Source organism: Caretta caretta, chromosome 7, assembly GCF_965140235.1.
Source record: "Caretta caretta isolate rCarCar2 chromosome 7, rCarCar1.hap1, whole genome shotgun sequence".
Taxonomy (NCBI): Eukaryota; Metazoa; Chordata; order Testudines; family Cheloniidae; genus Caretta; species Caretta caretta.
Window position 1 is genome coordinate 40040092 of NC_134212.1, and position 23740 is coordinate 40063831.

General features: G+C 40.7%; 1 protein-coding gene across 6 annotated transcripts in view; it reads right to left on the reverse strand.

The window, feature by feature from the left end:
• Nucleotides 1–23740, reverse strand: part of SLC6A1 (solute carrier family 6 member 1) — a 110945-nt gene that overhangs the window by 82022 nt on the left and 5183 nt on the right. For 2 of the 6 annotated variants that reach the window (XM_048858230.2, XM_048858229.2), the window contains one exon: nt 23282–23600. The exons of 2 other annotated variants lie outside the window; for them this stretch is intronic. The gene's annotated coding sequence lies outside the window, so the exon portion shown is untranslated. Of the gene's footprint in view, nt 1–13622; nt 13716–23281; nt 23601–23740 lie in introns of all 6 variants that reach the window. 2 more of the 6 variants (XM_075130563.1, XM_048858234.2) reach the window with 2 other exon arrangements.

Consider the following 23740-nt stretch of genomic DNA (forward strand, 5'->3'; position numbering starts at 1 on the left):
CGTACAGCAAAACTAGAAATGTTCCACTTAATAGAGAAAGTGATAACCTAGACTCAGGAAGCCTAGATTCTGCTCTCAGTTATATATCCACATCCTCAATTCATACTGATGGCCTAACCAATGATTCTGGATGCCTTGCATGGCCTAACCAAGGGAAAAATTTAGTCCAGTGAGTCTAATTTATAAAGTGACCTATTCTGAATCACAGTATTGCTCCTGTAAATCCTCCAGCCCAAGCCGTCTGAAGGAAATATGATCTCTTCTTTGGAAGTGAAATTAACGCTGGAAGGGAAAGGATTTTTAAGCCTAATACTTGTCCCAAGATGACAATGTCCCATACTAAAGTGCTGGGCCCATGTTCATTGGTGGCATGAGCAGATGCAACTCCTTTGATTTCAATGAAGAGACTCAACTCCACAGATACCAATGGAATTACACCTGCTTATGCCACTGGGAAGCTTGGCTCCTTGCCAAACAATTAACGTTTTAAAAGCAATTGCTGCACCTGCGCATCCCTGTGAATATAGGACATAAAAGATAAAAAGGAATCTATTTCTTCCTTTCATTTTCTTTGGTCTTTTCCTCATTCCAATCTCAAGGTTGATCCAAGCTACAGAATTAAGAATGTTACATTGATACCTATTTATCTGTATTTACTTTTTCACCAGTGATTTACTTTCTGAAATATATCCTTCCCCACACCCAAGTAAAAATTCTACTTCTGAACATCTGTTTGGTTGTGATTGATTTCCTGTGTCTTCTCTTCAGAGGGAAGCTCTTATCACACTGTAAAATATTGCAAGCAGGAAAGATACATTAGCTTTTACGAGGCAGTGCCTTCCCAAGACAGCAAACATTAAGCCTGAGATAAAGATACCCTTGAATTAATGCATAGAAAGCATTATATAAAAGTGGTCCCAAATGGCTATACATGGTAAAAAATATAAATGGAGAAAACAAGCAGATTTGCTTGGCTAATGCGTATCAGCTACTTTGTGTGCAGTGCATGTTACACATCTTATATGACTGTTCTTTCCTTCCCTAATTTATCATCTGACTAAAGCCATCAATCAGTATAACAGAACCAGCGAAGATTCACTACCATCCATTAAAATTAACTGTGCAAATTAAGGGCCTGATCCTTTTAAGGGCAGTGCATCCACAAATTCCATTGAGGGCACTCAGCACGTTGCAAGATTGACTTGGAACGGACACTGACTGATCAGAACAAGTTTTTATAAAACCTAAGACCAAAGGAAATGTTTCCGTGATAGATCTACTTATTTAAATCCATTAAAAATGTAAACAAGTAATGTACTCCTGAGGGAATTCTGCACACACAAAAATAAAAAATTGTGCACATGATATTTAAAAATTCTGCAAAATTCTGCATATTTTATTTGTCAATAAATAAACATGGAAAAGCAGGCAAATAATAAAATCAGCTCAGGCATTACTTGTAACAGAGGGGCTCATGCTGCCCTCCACTTCTCTGAATGGAGTGTAGCAAAACAGTGCTGATGTATCCTGAGGAGAAGGGACAAGGGCCAGGCTCACTGCATGCTCTCTCCTTCTCTCTACCTCACAATAGCCCTTACATCTTTACTTAATGACAGGTTTCAGAGTAGCAGCCATGTTACTCTGTATCCGCAAAAAGAACAGGAGTACTTGTGGCACCTTGTGGATACAGACTAACACGGCTGCTACTCGGAAACGTGTCATTCTGCAAGGCACTGAATTTAGCTGTATGGAATGGAAATCCATCAACTTCATGAAAATACTTGTACAGATACAGACAAACATCATCTTCCTTTCCAAATGCAAACAGACGGACATCATACCAAAAGGACTAAAGGTATAAATTTGTTAGTCTCTAAGGTGCCACAAGTTCTCCTGTTCTTTTTATCCTTACTTAAGTAGTTTTAACAGTCCTAGAATGACAAGGGAAGAAGCCACTGTCAGCAGTTTTGTGCCCTTCCCCCGGTGTCTCCAGGCAATGGCTAGCACAGTAGTTATCTATGCCTACTTCACTACTGGCTGAACAAGTAGTAATTCAAGACCTAACTTACATTGTCCCCATTCTGAAGGGAACTTTGCTCAGGTATAAGGTGTCAGGAGAGAGCAGTGGCCAGAGGAGGCCAAATGGGGATGAGGATTCTCCTCCCAGTGGATTCCCATGATATATGGTGTGGGGAAGCCGTACACCCTGTTTCTTTTGCATTCTCAATAGTCCCTCTCACCTGAAGTGATTTCAAGGGAACTATGATGTGTGTTATGGAGTTTGAGCCCCCCAAACCCTCTCCCATGGGTATAATCTGGCCATGGCTAAGTGAATCTGTTGTTCACATCTGTGTGTTTTAACCTGACACTCTCTCTGGGAATTTCTTTAGTGCACCTTAGGCTTTAGTAACCAGTGCCATCTTGGGGAGAGGTGTGGGACATGCACTGGTGCAAGTGGTTGGAGATATTCTGCCCAAATGCTTCCTGGTCCCTAAAAAGGTTGTAAGCCAGTGGGCAAAATCACCAGTTAGAAAAGTAGAACAAAGCTCCCAGCTCAAGACCCTTTCCTCCACAGTGGCTTTATTTTCCAACACAGGAGTTCCATAATAAGAGCAAATAAATGGAAAATAACCACCTATGGTTTTCCAAGCTTCCACTAGCTGGAAGGGGAGAGACCTACACTACACATCGCCGACTAGGGACCTCTGCTACCACTGCCTCAGAAGCAGAAAACCTTGCATCTGGTTTCCTGCAGTGTATGTGATTAGGCGCATGTGATCGACCTACGACTACAGCTCCCAGTTTAAAGGGCCCAAGGGCCATTAACAGGTACACTGGCATATGTGTATTTCCCACCCAGCCCCCCAAAAAATCAAATGCCCTGTTACCAGAGTATGTGCAAGAGCAGAATCTGCTACACACTTTAACAAGGTCTAGGTTGACTCCCCGCAGTATCAGCCTAAGACTACTGGTTAGTATAGAAGATTATGAGGCGAGGGGCTCATCCAGCCACACTCCCTCCAGTATTCCTTGTAGTGCTGGTACTCCCACAACTTTCTCTCAGGGAGCTCACTCAGGGACTCTGGCTGTTTTCTGCACAGCTGCCCCTACTCCTCCCTGATGCAACCAAGCAAAACAAGTAAAAATATGGCCTTCTGTAGGATTGTACTACATAGGGAGAGCCCAGTGCTGCATTCTTTGCACACACAAACAACCAAAGAATTTTCAGCTATGATGGGGACACAGGTCCATTAAGAAAATAATTGCAAGCAGTAACTCATATCACAAAGGCCAATGAGCTTCCATCACGTGGTGGTAAATCAGGATCAGACTGGAATCAGTAACTACACATGAAAAGGTTCTATCTCCCATTACCAATCCTTGAAAACAGTCTCTCTCTTCTCCCAGTCTCTCTCTTCTCGGATTTTAAAAACAAATCCCCGTGTCTTGTCTGCTTGGTCTCAGGAAATTTTCAAGAGTGACATCTCTCGTTTAGACACACGACAACTTTTCAGATCCTGAGTTTGAACAGGGCCTCAACTTGACCTCCAGTTTTGCACCTTCCATTTTGCAGATACAAACGACAGACACAGATTTGTGTCTGCAGTTTTATGAATGCTTAAGTGAAGCCTTTTGGATATAACTACTTGACTGTTCCTCCACAGAGATGCTGGGGCAACCAGGTAGTTTCAAAAAACAAAACAAAACAAAAAAGCCCTAAAAGTGAAAAACATAAATTTTACTGAAAGTGTCACAGTGATGAAAAATATAAATGTAATGCCAAGTAATGTTCTTTTTGCTCACGATTAACTCTTTGTTTGAGAAAGTCACCCATCAACATTTCTGATGAATTCCCAATACATTCTACAGCAGTACTAGGTGTTGAGAAAACCCTACTCATTGCACCACAGACCTATAAAGGCCTACCTACTTATATGGATTCCCATTCTACCTTGATCTCGGTTTTATCATGTTGTTGGAAAAGGACACTCATTACTAAGCAATATTCCTCTGTGAGGACACTAACATTAGTGCAATGATCCTCCCACTTTATGTTGAGGATTTTCTGAAGAAAGAGCTGGTGCTGGTGTTCCAAGTTTTTCAGGTATTTTCTATGTGTCACCCAAGTCTCACAACCATAGAGGAGAGTTGGGATTACCACCGCTTTATAAACTAAAAGTCTAATATGTGTTCTGATATTGTGGTTGTTGAACACCCGGTGAGACAGTCTGCCAAAGCCAAGGCTAGCACAGCAAATTCTGTGCTGGATTTCAACCTCTATGTCTCCCCTCTGTGAAAGATGACTGCCAAGACAGGCAAAGTGTTCTACATTTTCCAGTTCTTTTTTGTTGATGTAGATCTTCCTTGCTGGGTCTGATGATTGACTGGGGACTGGCTGGTGGAGAACTTTTGTTTTGCCGATTTTCAGAGTTAGCCCTAGGCTTTTGTAAGCTTCAGAGAAGCAATTATGGGATCTTTGTAGATCCTCCTTTGAGTGTGCAACTACAGCACAATCATCTGCATATTGGAGTTCAGTTATGGTTGCCGATATTAATATCTGCTGTCATACACAACCTCCTTCACAAACAGATGTAGGATGGAAATCTGAGCCTCAATTTTAAATACTACGGAAGAGAAAGAAGGAGCTCTGTAATATGTTCCATTAGCCATGTCTCAGCCTCCTCTTCCTGTTCTGGGAACAAATCAGATAATTGAAAGGTCTGAAGGTTTGTCTAAATTGTGTTTCAATTTTGTCCGTGTATCTCCAAATATTTTTTATTTATGTCAAACCAGACGTCCACTGAGATTGTGATAATTTATCATTTGTTAAGTCCCTCTGAATCCCTCTTCGATTGTTTTGTAAACTTAATTCCACTCTAGAATCTCTCGTTGTGTAAAATAATCTTCAATAGTCTTCATGGTAAGTGCAAATTTTAATATACTTGTAGTAATCAAAAGCAAAGACACAGCCTTCCTTTAGAGTTCCACTGAGGCCACTGTAAAGCGAAGCAATAACCCTCTTTCAGTCAACCAACCAAGAAGAGAAGATGAAGTTCCACTGTGTGCTCTGCACACTCTTTAAATCCCAAGGAGAAAGCAACAATACCTAACACACTCAGATACCAGGGGCCTTAGATTATTGACCTAAGTAGTATTCTTAGCTCTTCCTTTTATTTATGTTTGAGAAAATGGCAAAACAAAACAAAACAAACAAACAAACAACCACGACACACCTGACATACTTTTTGACTGTATTTTTAGATGGCTTCTTCAGTAACTTGGACACAGTGGCCCAGATTCTCAGCTGGTGAAAATCAGTGTTGCTCCATTGATTTGCGTGGAACAATGCTACCTTACAGCAGCTAAGAATCTGGCCTACTGTTCTGTGGTTTTCTCTTCAGATGGATGAATGCATTTTTCCATGTTTGGTTGTTTGTACCTATTGTCAGGTCATTCTTTTGTGTTCAACCAACAGTTTTGCTTCTGATTCTCTTCGTTCTTTCTTTAATTTTCCTTCAACTCCATCATTTGGAGCATCCAGCAGTGGAACTGCAAGTTTAACTCTGTCTGGGAACAGTGTCAATCATTTCTTTAAATTGCTCATTTTGTGCTACATTGACAATGTTGTTAGTATAAAAGAAGATTGCAACTTTTTTATCTTTGCCTTTCACTTGTTTTCATGGCATAATCTCCTGCCCATCCTTGTCTTTTTTTTCCCGGGGTCTTGACAACAAATGGAGTGTACTCCTGAATGAAGCTGACATTGAAGTATGGCTGGCAGGCCTGGAAGAAGCATTTAAATTATCACTGGGGCTACATTTCAAAAACAACAATGGCTTGAAAATGTCTAACTTTTGGGATGATCGAACTCAAAGCTCTTGAACATCACTAGAAAAGTTTCATTCAGTGACACATTTGATCTTGAAGAATGCAAAGACACTGATTTTCTGCATCTTTTGAGAGGATCACCTGTACTTTTTAGCTTTTTACTTAACTCTTGACAGTGTTTACATTTTACTTCAGAAAGTGCATGTTTGTATTGGTTCAGTTCTGTCACTTGATTCTTACAACTTTAGGTATGTTACGCAAATGTATACATAGATGTATGGGAATCCCTAAACTCTGATCTCCCTTCTTGTGGTATTTATTAGCAACTTTCACATTCACTACCATTAGACTGACAAACAACCACTGTGGATTCATCACAGTGAAGACTGAAAAACAAGATGGTCAGATAAGCTTTACAAAGACCTGCAAGATCAGATGTCAACCCTACTTTCCACAAGTTTCTAGATTTAAGCCCCCTCAATAGTTTACAATTGCAGGGCTCTGCAGTATACTCACAATACGCAGCTTCTGTGGTTATCAAGTGCATCTGGCTCTCTTCAACATTTAATCAGCCATAAGGACCACTTATTGCTTCATATATTTCAATATTGTAAATGTCACCCCTATGACATAATAAATACACTAATGGCCAGTTTGTGTCTGGCCCCAGTGCTGGTGAGCATGGTAGGATGAAGAGGACACAAAGATCAAAGACAACAGCAGTCCCCATTCTCAAGGTAGTGCAGAGAGTACTCCCTCCTAACAGTAAGGGGGCAGGGTGGAAGCAGGCTTATGGCCTCACATCTCTTCCCACCAGGCTATGGAGCTGGGTGTCAGCACATCAGGGAGAAGGCTGCCAACTGTGCCAAAAATACTGGTGTATACGATGTCAAGATCCTCCATGTATTCCATAAATGCATAGGGGGGAATTCACCCTTCTGACCCCAGTTGGCTGTGCTGATTTTCTGTAGTTTTGAGAGAGAGAGTGCACACACATACACACCACAAGCAAAGGCCTTCCTAGAGCATGTTGTTGTATTTCATACCAGTTGAAGTAAACAGCTCAGTCTTCAAATTATTCAGGTTTTCTCATTCGACATCATTAGACTGGGTACTAGGTGAGCTGCTAGAATACAGTTGGAATGACTCTGCCCCAAATGAATATATGGCTTTCATTTGCAATGTTAGCTGCAAATCTTGGGAAGGAATGGCCTATAAAGGGTGGATCAAGCAAGAAAGCAACATCAGGAAACAGAAAAACGTGCTGCTAACTTAGCACTGTCACTAATTCAGATACAGATGCTAAATGAACAATAGTGGCCATTCTCTAGAGATGATAAGGAAGTGACAAGAGTTAACTGTGCCATTACCACATGTCAATGCGAAGCTAATAAGACATGGTACTGTGTTGTTCCTATGACTGACCCCTATTTCCATTTGGGTTCACAGCCTTTGTTAAGCTATATATCACAAATGCCATCTTATTTCAGCCTGTTAGTTTGTTTTCCTCCTGGCAAAGGAATCATTTGTCTTCTGGGCCTTGAACCAAAGAATCTAGTTGCTGGACCCACTGCTAAATGGAAAGCCAATGACTCTTTTAGCAATTTTTATCTTATGGATGCCTAAACTTTCTAATCAAAGCAACCAGCTTAAGCAGTGTAAAACGGAATATTGGGAAAATATCTAAAGGTAAGAAAAGATACAAACTACACTGTGTGTTCACTGAAAATTATACAGATATGTGGTTAAGAGCCGGACTTCTTACACGGGGCCTGATTCTCCACTCACTGACACAAGCGGTCTCATTAACTTTAATGAGACTGCTTATGTGAGTAAGTACTCCTCAAAATGAATATGAGATGTAGGTCTTGGCCAATATGTGTATAATTGTGAATGCATTAGAAACTTGGTTTTTACTCAAGCAGAACATCCATGGACTTCAATGGTTCTAATTTCAACATAAATTCTGCATAAGAAGAGACTATCAGAATTTGGCCCTTAGTGGGATATACAGTCATAGATACATGACAACCATCAGTTCCAATGGTTGTGAACTCTGCAAAAGGAATGGTAATCATAATGGTTCTACTTAAACACAGTAGGTTCTGAAAGCATCAGATCCTTGTAAGTCTTTGAAATAGAGTACAAACACAAAAGGTTATCCTTCACGAGAATATCTTATGATGGGTCACAGGATCCAAAACAATGTAACAGTGCCTCAAACTATGGTCTCTTCATTCAGTATTAAACAATAGAAAGAATTTGATCAGACATTTAATATCAAGCAAAAACAAATTCTAGGTGTGTGAAAATATTGCTGCCCAAAATCCAACAACTTCAAATAGACTTAAAAAAAAAACCCGCTTGGTATCTTTTATAAGTTTAATCCATTTTATTAGGAGTTTCATAAGTCAGCAATGAAATTAACTAGGCACTTTGCTAGTTAGCAATGGAAGGATTTAAGAACAGGGATAATAGCAAAAGGAAGAATTGAATTCACAGAGTCTGAGCACTGCATTTTAAATTACTTGTACTAATGAACTAAGTTACACAACCCTGCAAGTAATTATTGGAGATAACTAACATTTCCAAATCTATCCTCTCCAGCAATCATCTCAAACTGATAATATTCAATAAGTAATCAAAACAAAGAACCCCGATATTCATATCTGTGCAGGGTTGATGCTATAAACCATAAATTCAATTTCAACGTTATAGCTATACTTCTGAGAGTGAAAAATTACATTCAAACAATGCCAGAGTCCCTAAACTGCATGCAACTGACCCAAAAGATTTATAAGATGCACAGTGTCAAATGCTGCCTTAAAAAGTCAAGCTATAAAGAACAAGGTAATGTTTAATTCAAATCTATGACTGGTAAAGGCAAGTAAGTGTATAGTTTACCACACTCTCCCAGGGGTTCAGCACTGGGAGGGCAGATTAATTTGCATTCAGATTCCCTAGGATGCCCTGAATCAGTCAATGTCCTGAACAAGACCAGTCCCTGGCAAGTACTACCCAATCTTGGGCAACAGTGGACCCCCTGATAGAACGAGGCTTAAAGGCACATTGTGGTGTTGTGACTCCCATGGGGAAGATTTTATTCCTCCAGGGTCGTGAGTCTGAGTTACTGCCAGGGAACGAATCTGACCAACTGAGCTCATGGGCCCAATTCTCATCTGATGTAACTAAGTGTAGCTTCAGTGACTCCAATGGAGCCTTGCTGATTTACACCTCCAGAGGAGCTAGTCCTACGTGTCTTTTTTTTGCCAGCTATTACCTTTTCTTAATTTAGGACCCAGAAATTGCTGAACATGGAACTTTTAGTGAAACAAGTCATTTTTTAAAATAAAATTCAGACACTTTTTGATAAAATAATCAATATTGTGAAAAAGGGCCACTGATGAATTCTTTCCTGAGTGAATGATCCATCTGGGCAAAGGCCTTTCGATATTGTGATAAATGTGAATGTCAAGCATTAAACGAACAAAATTAAAAAAAGACTAAAACAAAACTAAACTTGGCCAAACAGGATTTGTTAAACCAGAAGTTCCATTGATTTTGGCTCCCTCTTTAGCTTTTGAATCATTTGTGAACCTGTCCTGTTAGCTGTGAATGTTTTCATTGTGTGTGCAAATGTTCACCAAATATATTGAATGAATATAGTAACATGTCAAACAAATTCTAATCTGGCCAAGCCTAGAGGAGAGTACACCAATAATGATACAAAGAGGAGGAACACTGAGGAATGAGGACAAGGTAGAACACATCTGGATGACAAGATGCTTTGCTAAATATCATGGGCCTGATCACACACCCACAGAAGACAATGGCAGAATTACCATTGGCTTCAGTTGCACAGAATCAGCCTAGAAGTGCCACCTGAAGTGGCTTCCTGGGCGCTAAGGCTCATATCCACAATAGTACTTAGGCACCTAACTCCCACCTGAATTAAATACCTTTGAGGATCTGGTCTAGGTGTACAGGTTAATGATTTTAGTTTATTTCACCACTGAATACCTGGGCCAAATTCTGATCTGTTGGAGCTCACAGACAAAGTGGAGTTTGGTGGTCTCAGCCTAGTTTTCATTTGTGCACCTCAGAAACCACCACATAATTTGGTATCTCTAGGGATCTGCTCAAAAGAAGCCCAGGACTCTAAGTGTAGGGTTAATCCAGATCAAGAGCCATGTGGGGAAGCAGGCACAGTCCTGCTAATAGGGGGTGAAATTTATACTCGTTCACAAGGCCTATGCACCACTTACATCCCGCTTGAGCCCCATTTTGAGGATTTAAATGGGACAGAAGTGCCTTGTGCTGTCACTCGGCACACAGGAGAATGTCCTTCAGTAGATGCGTTGTTTTAGCCAACACTGTTAGTCCTTTGTTTTCAGGAGTATTTGAAAAATAGTGTGGGAATACAATGTGAATTAGAGGACTAAAAAGAGTCACTGTGAATACTGATGATGAAATATCGTTTAACTCAATTAGAAAAAGCCCACAGTAAACTATTGTGTGCTCAGGCTGGATCATATCTGGTATAAACTACCCTTATAATAATGCCCAACGAAAACAAAAAAAAATCAAACCAAAACAAAATACAGTTAGTTTTCAAGGTACTCTAGATTCAGAGATGTTTTGGATGCAGTTAGTCTGCTTAGTAAACCACAATTACTTCGTAACTGGAACATGCATTATAAAATACAACATTTATATGAATACTCAAAACTCTTGCAATCAATATGCAGCACAGATCTCTTCACTATAGCAGGTACATTATCTTGTATGGCACATGCCCGGTTACCAAGGCAACCAGTATCCTTCAACCAACTCTATTATTATGGCTATTACAGACTTTTAGAATCTCTGGTGTCGAAGCCATCACTCAGGGCTACTTTGTGTTAATAACCCTCAAGGATAGATGCAAGCGGAAAAGGAAAAAATACAGAAAACTCTGCTTTGCTGATAAACAGTATTAGAAGCCAGAGGTGGCCTGGGAAATTAAATTCAATCAGCTAAGGGGAAGCAACTCTTATATAACAATCTTTATTAAGTCAGACAAATGTAGTGACAGTTCATTGCAGACATTCAATGCTGAAGATGAATCACTGTCTCAGTAAATCTGATGGTGGAGAATGGCTATGGTACGAATTATATGAAAGATAAAAATCTTTCTGCTAATCTGTAGCACTGCAATATTAACTTCTCATTACTGCAGATATCAAACATGCCTATGAAAAAGGATTGAAGTAAGCTATAAATGTATCAACAAAATGAAGGAAGAAAATTATTTTGATTTTACCTTTTCATGTTGTCTATTGAATTTGGAGAGTTTTGATGTGCTACTATCAAATTTATTATCTTTACAGTATAATCTGAATTTGATTAATATAAATTGTCCCAGAATACTTTGGGAAAGCATTCTATATCAATAATTGCCCAGGCCATTTTCGTATATAAGCATTTCCACATCAAAGCATTCCTGCAACCTCATTATGCTCTGTACAGCTTAATACAAAGCCTCCCTGAGCCACCAACCAGGGAATTTCAGGCAGAAAATAAGTAACCTAATTTATTAAAACAACCCTTGCCAAATCATCCAATAAGTTGCTAGCTAGAAAATGTGAACTACATGCTGGGCAGGGTAGGAAGGATGATGCTTTGAAAGCAGTGTTTTGTGGGCTCTATGAAAAGCTCAGATGCCCTCTACACTAGGAAATTTACTGATTGCTGACAAAAAGGTTTCTGACCTTGTGCAGAATATTACTGATCCCTACTTACCCTTAACTTTTGCTCAGCACTGTTTCAGAAACCATGGGTATACTGAACTAGTTCTGAACATAATTTGTCCTTGACTATGCTGTCTACATCTAGCACCAGTTGTCAGCAAGAGGCAAAATGCCTACTGTGAGCCACAGAGTCATTCTGCAGAGTTAACACATCATTGAGATGAACAGAATCATTCCACACCTCTCTCAAGACCCATTACCCCCATAGGGCCATAGAAGAACCAGGGTGGTTCCTGGAGAGTGTGGGGACAGGACTTGGAAAGCTCACTCATCAGATGCACAAGCATAGTGCCCTGTGGAGTCCAGCTCCATATGGGATCCCTGTGCACTCCTTGAGTAGCAGCTGGGTAGTGGCTCCACTCATGCAATATGGACTATTGTGTGCTCAGGCTGGAATTACAATTTGGACTTTAAGCAGTTCACGACTGCCTACTGTTTGAGGCTGGTTGGCTGCAGATACATGAAGACAGCACTACACTGGGGTCACATTTGGAAGGTTTTCTTTCCATTGCCTACATGAAAGTTCAAATACTCCAGAGGTTGACGTGAAACTTGCCTATGCACCCTTGGCCAGTGAGTTTGTTAAGCACTGAGAAAAGTCAACAGAAAAATCACTTCATATGTTCACCAAAAACATTAACATCATACATTTCTGACCCAATTATCAGTCAGACTTGAGCTTGGCCTCCCTTGCTGCCCATATTTTTTGCTGTCCATATTTTAGTTAACAGGAGGCAATCTACTGCTTAGTCTGCTAAGCACCCAGTTTCAGGCACAAATCTGGTACATAGCTGTCCAAGTGCTAGATATGTGGCAACAATTAACTGCAGGCAAAATGTCTGCATTGCAACAGGAATTAGGCCATCATGTGAGCCATATAAACTTAAAACATCTTTAAAGTTTGCACTGAAAGCTCACCCTGTCCTTCGATTTTAGGGCCAGATTCCAAACTCCTTACTCATACAAAACTCCTAGTGAAATCAACAGGCCAAAGCTTGCTCTTAAGTTACACCAATATAGTCCAGAGCAAAATTTGGCCTGGAGTAAGAACTTAGGGCAATATTGTACCTAACCCTTACAAAAGTAAACAATGAGAGGTAGAGGTTACAAAGAGCTTCCCAATCACCCTTACACAGGCCATGTAAGAGCTGAGCAAAATTCCAGCCTCTGTGCCAGTGGGGATACTCGGAATGCTCCCTCTCTGTGCTACTGGGGGAGCAAAGTATTGCTAAGGGGTTGGTGAAGGGTTGCACCAGATGGCTGGCCACCCAAAGGGGAGTAAACTAGTATACTGTACTCCACAAAGAGACAATAATGGTTGCACAGGCTTTGTGCATTCAGAAGTGCCCCAAAGAAGAATGACTCGTGAGTTATCCTTTACTGTGGGATGTGTGCACTCTGAACAGTCAAGCCCTTAAAGAATCTGGCCTGAGTAAATACTGCTATCATTCATTTAAAAAATTTAAATATTTAAAAACATTAATAGCTGTAGCTTGTTTATTTTGTTGAACTAATAGTGGCTTTATACATAAGATTAGCATTAACAACAGCATTAATACTAAACTAAATTAGGATTCAGAATATCTTAACCTTTTTCACTCTACTGAAAAGGAGGAACATATCAAGTGAATAACACACACATACTACTTGAGGGTCCATCCCCCCACTATCCTTCTAGTTATATAAACAAATAATTTAGATAATAAAATGTTCATTTTAGTTTCTGCAGGTTTCGGGATTATACATATTTTCCCCAGAAGCAACCCCCCCTGGTCATTCGGAATTATTTAAATTATAATTAAAAGCATTCATCTGATTGTATCTACCCCTTGCTGGTGTTTATAACATTTACTCTTACACAAGGCTGCAAAGCCTCTGCATGTTTTCAGTAATGTCTGTGCTGATCATCAGTACAGTAGGAGGAATCTGTGCATCTCTGCCATGCTGAATGTCTCCTTAGGCTTTCAATGGCCTGAAAAGAAATTCAGGAAAAGAAAAACATACCCAACAGTGTTCTCTTGCTGTTGACCAAAGATGGAGGCCATGCTTTTAAACCCTAAAATGTTTCCAACGTCCAGGATTAGCGTCTCAACTTCACTATAAACATTCGGAAAGAAAATAAAGTCACTTGGTGGAAAAATGAGATTATAGTAGTGAAAAATTTAAAAGACATGCCAGACAGATACCATCCCCCTGTAGGCAGCATATCATTTATGAGACTGATGCTATACGCCCACTTTAGCCAGAAAAATCTAGTTAGCTAATAACAGTCCCAAGATTCTGATTCGTAAGGACATCTTACTACATCTCTCTGACCCGGCAAGTATCAATTCTGAGTTCTAAAGACACTTAAATTGCAATAGAAATATAACAATTCCACACACCACATAAAAACAGTACACTTTTACATGGCATATATCAAGGTTCCTTCCCCACTCTGAACTCTAGGGTACAGATGTGGGGACCTGCATGAAAACCCCCTAAGCTTATTTTTACCAGCTTAGGTTAAAACTTCCCCAGGGTACAAACTAGTTTTCCTTTTGTCCCTGGACTTTATTGCTGTCACCACCAAGCGTCTCACAAATATAACCGGGAAAGAGCCCACTTGGAAACGTCTTTCCCCCCAAAATCCCCCCAAGCCATACATCCCCTTTCCTGGGGAAGGCTTGATAAAAATCCTCACCAATGTGCATAGGTGAACACAGACCCAAACCCTTGGATCTTAAGAACAATGAAAAAGCAATCAGGTTCTTAAAAGAAGAATTTTAATTGAAGAAAAAGTAAAAGAATCACCTCTGTAAAATCAGGATGGTAAATACCTTACAGGGTAATCAGATTCAAAACATAGAGAATCCCTCAAGGCAAAACCTTAAGTTACAAAAAGACACAAAAACCGGAATATACATTCCATTCAGCACAACTTATTTTATCAGCCATTTAAACAAAACAGAATCGAACGCACATCTAACTAGATTGCTTATTAATCCTTTACAGGACTTCTGACCTGCATTCCTGCTCTAGTCCCAGAGAAAGAAAAACACAGACAGAGAGAACCCTTTGTTTTCCCCTCTCCCCAGCTTTGAAAGTATCTTGTCTCCTCATTGGTCATTTTGGTCAGGTGCCAGCGAGGTTATCTTTAGCTTCTTAACCCTTTACAGGTGAAAGGTTTTTTTCCTCTGGCCAGGAGGGATTTAAAGGTGGTTAGCCTTCCCTTTATATTTATGACATGCCCCCCAAATCACAGATAGGGTGAAACGCTGGCTGTGATTCTTCCTGGAGCTCTAGGAGAAAACAGAGTTAATAAGACACATGCACCTCTAAATATACTACCAAGTATATAAAGACGAACAATATTTTCCACATCTCAAGGACGATTTTAAACAGTTGATTCTGGGAAACTTTCATGGGAGAGTGCATCAGTCACTTTGTTAGAAGCTCCTGAGATGTGTTGTATGTCGAAATCAAAATCTTGGAGAACTAAACTCCACCGAATAAGTTTTTTGTTATTTCCCGTGGCTGTACGAAGCCACTATAGCACAGCATGGTCGGTTTGCAGGTGGAAACGCCGTCCCCAAATGTATGGGCGTAGCTTTTCCAGAGCATAGACAATAGTGTAACATTCTTTTTCACTGACTGACCAGTTGCTTTCCCTCTCAGACAGCTTCTTGCTGAGAAACCCTACAGGGTGGAATTCTTGATCCGGTCCTTCCTGCATTAAAACTGCTCCTACACCACGCTTGGATGCATCTGTGATTACTAGAAACGGTTTGTCAAAGTCTGGGGCCCTTAGTACAGGGTCAGACATGAGTGTCGCTTTAAGCTGGTTAAAGGCTTTCTGATACTCTTCAGTCCACTGAACGACATTTGGCTGTTTCTTTTTGGTTAGGTCTGTCAGTGGGGTGGCGATTTGGTTGTATTGTGGTACAAATCGCCTGTAATATCCGGCCAAACCAAAGAAGGATTGGACCTGTTTCTCTGACTTTGGGACAGGCCACTTTTGGATAGCATCCACTTTGGCCTGTAGGGGGTTGATAGTTCCTTGACCCACCTGGTATCCAAGGTAAGTCACTCTGCTTAGGCCTATTTGACACTTCTTAGCCTTAACAATTAGTCCTGACTCCCTTATGCGCTCAAAGACTTTTTGTAGATGTTCCAGGTGTTCTGCCCAGGAATCCGAAAATATGGCCACATTGTCAAGGTAGGCGACTGCATATTCTCCTAATCCCGCTAGGAGACCATCTACAAGTCTTTGGAAGGTGGCAGGTGCATTCCGCAGCCCGAAAGGGAGTACATTAAATTCATATAGCCCGACATGTGTGGTGAAGTCTGACCTTTCCTTGGCGGATTCATCTAGCGGTACCTGCCAGTACCCCTTGGTTAAGTCCAAGGTAGAGATGAACTGGGCCTGTCCCAGTTTCTCTAACAGTTCATCTGTGCGTGACATTGGATAGTTGTCTGTGCGAGTTACAGCATTTAGCTTATGGTAGTCCACGCAAAAACATATCTCCCCATCTGGTTTCGGAACTAGAACCACTGGAGATGCCCATGCACTGCCAGAGGGGCAGACTACACCCATCTGTAACATATTCTGGATCTCCCGTTCTATAGCAGTTTTAGTTTGAGGAGACACCTGGTAAAGTTGAACTTTAATTGGGCGAGCATTACCTGTGTCAATGGAGTGGTATGCCCATTCAGTCAGTCCTGGGGTAGCTGAGAATGTCGGCGCGTAGCTAGCGCACAGCTCCTTGATCTGCTGTCGCTGCATACGCCCAAGGGTCATGGAGAGGTTCACCCTTTCCACGCCACCAGCACTTTTCCCTTCATAGTAGACACCTTCAGGCCACTCAGCGTCATCTCCTCCCTGGGCTGTAAACTGACAAACCTTTAAATTCTCTGGAATAAAAGAGCTTTAGAGAATTAATATGGTACACCTTAGGCTTTCGGTTTGAGGTGGGGAATGCTATGAGATAATTAACACCTCCCAGGCGCTCCTGGACAGTGAATGGCCCTTCCCATGACGCTTCCATTTTATGGGCCTCGAGTGCCTTTAAGACCATGACCTGGTCCCCTACTTTGAAGGGACGCTCTCTGGCATGTTTATCATACCAGGCTTTTTGCTCTTTTTGAGCATCATTTAGGTTCTCTTTAGCAAGGACTAAAGAGATTCGGAGGGTGTTTTGTAGGTTGGTTACAAAGTCCAGAATGTTAGTTTCTGGAGAAGGTGTAAACCCCTCCCATTCCTGCTTCACAAATTGTAATGGCCCCTTAACCTCACAGCCATATATAAGTTCAAATGGTGAAAACCCTAAACTGGGATGTGGTAAAGCTCTGTAGGCAAGAGCAACTGCTGCAACACTAGGTCCCAATCATTGGAGTGCTCATTTACGAATTTACCCCCAAAGTCCCATTAAATTTCTCCACCAGGCCATTTGTTTGATGATGGTAAGGGGTGCCAACTCAGTGATTCACCCCATGAGCTTCCAAAAGGCTTTCCATAGTTCCTGCCAGGAAATTAGTTCCTGCATCTGTGAGGATGTCGGAGGGCCAACCTACCCTGGCAAAAATGTCTGCTAGTGCCTGGCACACACTTTTAGCCTTGGTGTAGCTCAGAGCTACTGCTTCTGGCCATCGGGTGGCAAAATCCATGAAAGTCAGTATGTACTGCTTTCCTCTGGGTGTCTTTTTCGGAAAAGGACCCAGAATATCCACAGCTACTCGCAGAAATGGAACTTCAATGATGGGGAGTGGCTGGAGAGGGGCTTTGACCTGGTTTTGGGGTTTTCCCACTCTTTGGCATACTTCACAAGACCGGACATAGGTAGAAACATCCTTGCCCATTCCCTCCCAGTGGAATGACCCCCCCAAACGGTCTTTGGTCCTGTTCACCCCAGCATGGCCACTAGGATGATCGTGGGCTAAGCACAAGAGCTTGACCCGGTACTTAGTTGGAACTACCAACTGTCTCTGAGGATACCAGTCTTCCTGGTGTCCACCAGAAAGAGTTTCCTTGTACAAAAGTCCTCTTTCTACAACAAACCTGGATCGATTAGAAGAGCTGAGAGGCGGTGGGTTGCTCCGTGCCACCGTCCAAGCTCTCTGGAGGCATTCATCTGCTTCCTGTTCGGTCTGGAATTCTTCCCTTGATGCTGGAGACATCAGTTCCTCATTGGATTGTGGACCTAGGCTTGGTCCCTCTGGAAGCGATGTAGGGGATGGGGCTGTTTCTGTTGACTGTGAACCGCTCTCCGCTGGTGCACTATGTTGGGTTTCAGGCTCGGGCTGAGCCTCTTGTGTAGGGTTATCTGCTGCTGCTGGTACAGGTTCGGTGGGGCCCTCTGGTGTTGGGGTTGCAAGTACTGGATTCAGTGTTGGCAATGGGTCTGGTGCTGGTTGTTCCGCCAGTTCCAGTTCTGGGACTGGCTCTCTGGGACTGGATCCACTACTGCTGTTACAGATGCTGGCATGGGGTCCAGTTCCATCACCTCGGACCAGGTCCTGGTAGAAGTTTCCGGAACAGAGCTAGGCGTGACGGCTTGCTTAGCCTTGCTGTGGGTGACCATTCCCACCCTCTTGGCTAGCTTCACATGATTGGCCAAGTCTTCCCCCAACAGCATGGGGATGGGATAATCATCATATACTGCAAAAGACCACGTTCCTGACCAGCCCTTGTACTGGACAGGCAACTTGGCTGTAGGCAAATTGAAAGAGTTAGACTTGAAGGGTTGAATTGTCACTTGGATCTCTGGGTCGATTAAAGTGGGGTCCACTAAGGAAGCATGGATAGCCGACACTTGCACTCTGGTGTCCCTCACGTGGTGACCTTCTTCCCGCCCACACTCACAGTTTCCCTATGCTCCAAGGGTATCTGGGAGGTATCTGGACCTGAAGACCTCTGGTGTGATTCCGGTGCAATGAACTGTAATCTGTTGGGGTTCTTGGGGCAGTTGGCCTATACGTGCCCCAGCTCACTACATTTAAAACATCGTCCAGTTGACGGATCACTGGGGCAAGGTGGGTTGCTGGAGAACAGTGAGGCAGGACGACAAGGTGTCTGGAGTATTCCTTGGTGCATAGTTGGGGCCCCAGGCTGCCCCGGGTAGTAGGGGGTGGTCTGAGGGTTTCCCTTCGGGTATCCGCTCCAAGTGCGACCAGGGTTGTTCCTCTCTCCTCCCTCCACCCGTTTTGTTCCGGCTTGCCCCACCTCTCTGGCGGTCTGGGACTACTCGTATTGATCAGCATAAAAAGCAAGACTTTCTGCAGAGTCTATTTCCTTATCCCATAAACACCTTTATTTCCTCCTTGGACATATTCAGGAATTGCTCCTGAGCTATCAAATCATGCATTCCGTTAAAGCTAGTGACACCCCTTCCTTGGACCCATTTATCTAACAGATCCTTCATCTGGTTTAGTTAAGCCACATTACTTAGTCGAGGCCCTCTCTTAAGGGTTCAAAATTTTACTCTGTACGTTTCAGATGTAATTTGAAATTGCTTTAAAACCAAATCCTTGAACTTATTATAGTCAGAAGCCTCATCAATAGGCATCTTATTGAATATGTCCAGAGCTCTTCCAGTCAATTTTGCGACCAATGTGGTCATCTTGTGAGCTTCAGGAATTTTATGGAGAATGCACAGTCTCTCAAAGGTGAGAAAATATTCAGCAATATCACTGGATTCATTATACTGTGGACACAGTCGCTCCCATTTGTGGATTGTTGGGGAAGGATTGTTAGGGTTATCCAGTAGATTCTGCTCAGCCCTTACCTTCTCCATCTCCAGTGCATGCTTCCTCTCTTTTTCCTTCTCCTCCATTTCTTTTTCCCTTGCCTCCATAGCTCTCCTGTGAGCAGTCTCTAGGGCTTTTTCTGCCTCTTTCGCTGCCTCCAGTCTGGTTAACTCCAATTTGTGTTGTGCCTTGGTTTCTGTCATGTTAGCCTCTCTGTTTTTAACTAACTTTACACCCGAGAGTTAGAAATAAAACAAAACAAACAAATATATATATGTTGTGCTGTAACCGGATACCTATGTTCTCTGATAGTGATTGCCAGCCTACAGAAAAATCCTAAAAAAAACCCCCCAAAACCAACACCTTTGTCTCCAGGCAAATAGACAGAAAACCCCTCTAGTTGCTCTTAGGTTAAAAAGAAATCAACTTCAGGTCTGTGAAGACTTGTGAATTTCCCTGCAGGAGGTTAACTACCCTGCCTATAAGTAGAGAAAACTCCAGTTCACAAAAGACAATTCCCTTTTGTCTCTGCTCTGCCTCCCAAGCAGAGACAAAAAAAAAAAAACCTCTAACTGCTTTCAGCTTAAAACCTGCTTTCCAGCAGCCCAAAGGAAAAAAAAATATTTTCCTTTAAAAAAATCCATGCTTCTGGTTCAAAAAATCTCAAATTGATGTCAAAATTATTTCAAGTTAATCCCACCACTCTGCCACCATGTCAAGGTTCCTTCCCCACTCCGAACTCTAGGGTACAGATGTGGGGACCTGCATGAAAACCCCTTAAGCTTATTTTTACCAGCTTAGGTTAAAACTTCCCCAGGGTACAAACTAGTTTTCCTTTTGTCCCTGTATTTTATTGCTGCCACCACCAAGCGTCTCACAAATATAACCGGGAAAGAGTCCGCTTGGAAATGTCTTTCCCCACCAAAATCCTCCCAAACCCTACACTCCCTTTCCTGGGAAAGGCTTGATAAAAATCCTCACCAATTTGCATAGGTGAATTCAGACCCAAACCCTTGGATCTAAAGAACAATGAAAAAGCAATCAGGTTCTTAAAAGAAGAATTTTAATTGAAGAAAAAGTAAAAGAATCACCTCTGTAAAATCAGGATGGTAAATACATTACCGGGTAATCAGATTCAAAACATAGAGAATCCCTCGAGGCAAAACCTTAAGTTACAAAAAGACACAAAAACCGGAATATACATTCCATTCAGCACAACTTATTTTATCAGCCATTTAAACAAAACAGAATCGAACGCACATCTAACTAGATTGCTTATTAATCCTTTACAGGAGTTCTGACCTGCATTCCTGCTCTGGTCCCAGCAAAAGAAAAACACAGACAGAGAGAACCCTTTGTTTCCCCCTCTCCCCAGCTTTGAAAGTATCTTGTCTCCTCATTGGTCATTTTGGTCAGGTGCCAGCGAGGTTATCTTTAGCTTCTTAACCCTTTACAGGTGAAAGGTTTTTTTCCTCTGGCCAGGAGGGATTTAAAGGTGGTTAGCCTTCCCTTTATATTTATGACAGCATATATTCAGAAAACACATATCTGAAAAGAGGTTCACATCTTGGGGTCAGTTGTGTCACTTTACTTAATGAAGATAGATGAATAAGTAAATGGAAGTTTTACTTGCACAAGGAATGCAGGATCAGCCCTTGTGATAGAAAATCTTATATTTCTATTTTCTCCCTTAAATGCAACAAAGATATGGAATGTAACAGACATACAGTCTGTCTGAAAAGGTATATTTACTTTTTAAAATGAAACTTCCCAAGCAAATAGGTTTCTGACATGTACTCTTACCTCCAATTCAATATTCAACCATTCCAAAAGAGGCTCTTCTTCCTTTTTACTGTGCACAGTTTTGCTTTTGTCACTTAGTTTATGGAGCTATATAATTAACTATTATATATAGACTGGTCAGACACTGCAAAGGCAAAATATTCCAATATCAAAAGGAAATTAATATTTTTTTCTATTTAAAAAAAATCTTTACTCCCTTCCTTATGTATCCTTCTTATAATATTTGCTGTGTTTTTAAGAAGTGGTGTAAAAAAAGAAAGGTAAAAACTTGACCAGATTTCCCCATATATTAAATATTTTTCATAAAATATGATAATAAAAATCATATAGCTTAAAAGTACAGATGTCGGGCTTGATTTGACTTATGGTATATCTTTAGATCTGATGGATCATTCAAATTTATATTCATTAAACTATTTTTAACAAGGATAATTCCATAGCTTAGGTTACAGTCAGGCTTAAGTAACAGTGTGAAGGCTATAATAAATAAATAACTGGATTTCTTGCTAATAAAATTGTGAGAGTAAAAGTTAAACATTTATTCACTATTTGAAGTGACTAAAAATGTATTGTAGTCAAACATTGTAGTGTTTTTAATTCATTGTCCAGCAACAGATATTCTTTTTGAGATGCAATTCGGTGCCTGGAAATGATTTCAGAACAATAAACATGGAAATGAGTCTCTGGCTTATTGAGATTTAAATCTTAAAGTTAGATTGTCAAAACCTACATCTGAATCTATGTAGTGGATAATGCCTACTTCAAGTCAGGTAGAAATACGGTTTTGATTTATTTACTCTATTTCCATGAACAACATTTGCACATCTGGATTTCTTAAGAGCAAGACAAATATTCCATTTACAAAATGCTGAAGTGAATACTGTAAGTGATTTAGTAGCTAGTGTGCAACATTTGCCTTTTACCACAGAATCTACACCTTCTGTGCATTCCAGGTTTCCAAATGAAAATACATCTGACGGGTTTTGTATTGCAGAACTATGAGTGAACCAATATGAAAGCAGAATTATAGCTAAAACCTGCAGTGTCTCTTCATGTTAAAAGCTGATCACACTGGCAGTGTGAGAAATTGGAACAGAAACATAAAGAGATCAGAATTTAAATTGTCTGACTATGTTGGGCCTATTACCCTGGGCTAAATCCAAAGTATTGACACGAAAGCTAATGAAGTTACTCCAGGTATTACTGTTAATGAGCGGTATTTAGTCCCTGGCTTGCAGATTACACAGTTACCACTGCCGATACTGTCAGCATCCTCATTTTCACAAGCTTGTGTATTTGCCTAATTTTAAATAATTGTTAAAATCATTACAAATTCATTTTGCATAGCCACAGAATATCCCTACAAAATGCTAGTGTTTCTTTGCAATCTCACACATTTCGTTGCTAACACTACTATTTACAAATTGATGTTTGAACTTCTTGGTACTTTGAATTTGTGAAAGAAAAAACCGAAAATAATTTTTAAATCATTTTCAGCACTAGTAAATTTAGGACCAAATCCTGAAAGAAAACGTCCCCTGAAGTTAACAGAAGTTTTGCATCAATTAGTCAAGTTGATTTGCTCCCTTATCTAAGGAGACATAAGAACTTTTGGTTTATCTGAAAGAAACACACTTCTAAAGTGTGGCTATACATTTTGTTCCTATTAAGTGAACCAGTAAAAACAGTGTGAAGAAGTCTCATGTTCTATGATGAATTCCTTTATAAAATAAACATGGAAAAATACTAAAAGATGTTTTAGGAACAGTAGTAACCTATTCAATGTCTAAATTTATTCTGATTTAGAGCCTAAAACAAAAATGGAAAACAAACATAAAATTTGCTGCCTATTCATATCCTTTGCAGATTAAGATAATTCTTTAGAGAGCAAATGGAACAGAATATTTCAGTCACTGTGCTGTTTTTACTTTTGAAATGTATTAATTTGTGTTAACTATCAGACATAACATAGATACGGTAACTGTTGATTTGCATCAAGTTCTGCTTTACATCCTTTTGTATTTTTACATAATATAATACAAAAACTGCACATCTTGTTTACTATCATTAAATCAGTACAATGACAAGACATGACTGCCTCATTTTCATTTTCTTCAACAATTGCCACAACTGACCTTGTTTTTCCAAAATGAAAATGTTCATTGTTCTTCTCTGTTTGGCCAAGTCGGTGCGGTCATCTCATGTTCAAGAAGGTCATTATTGCAGTAACAGTCTCTAGTAGAAAGCATTCAGAAAAGGTTCTGAGATGCTTGGCTTTCCATATTTTATATAACCAAATATGTCACTGCATTACAGCACAACCATGTAAATGTCATTGGTGATCATCTAAAATTCAGTCAGAAGGCATAGATGTTTCACAAAGTCCAAACCCATCTTTTGTTTTCAATGTACAATGCAGGCACAAGCTAGAAGATTCACAGCATGTGGCCAATCCTGAGAGGAGAGTGAAAAGAAATTTCCATGGAATATTATCAAATCAGGATTCTCTCTAACACTAGGGTTCTATCGTTTGTTTGTCATACCTGAGTCATTCTAGAACAGGTTTACAGCTCATGAAAATTCATTATTTCATG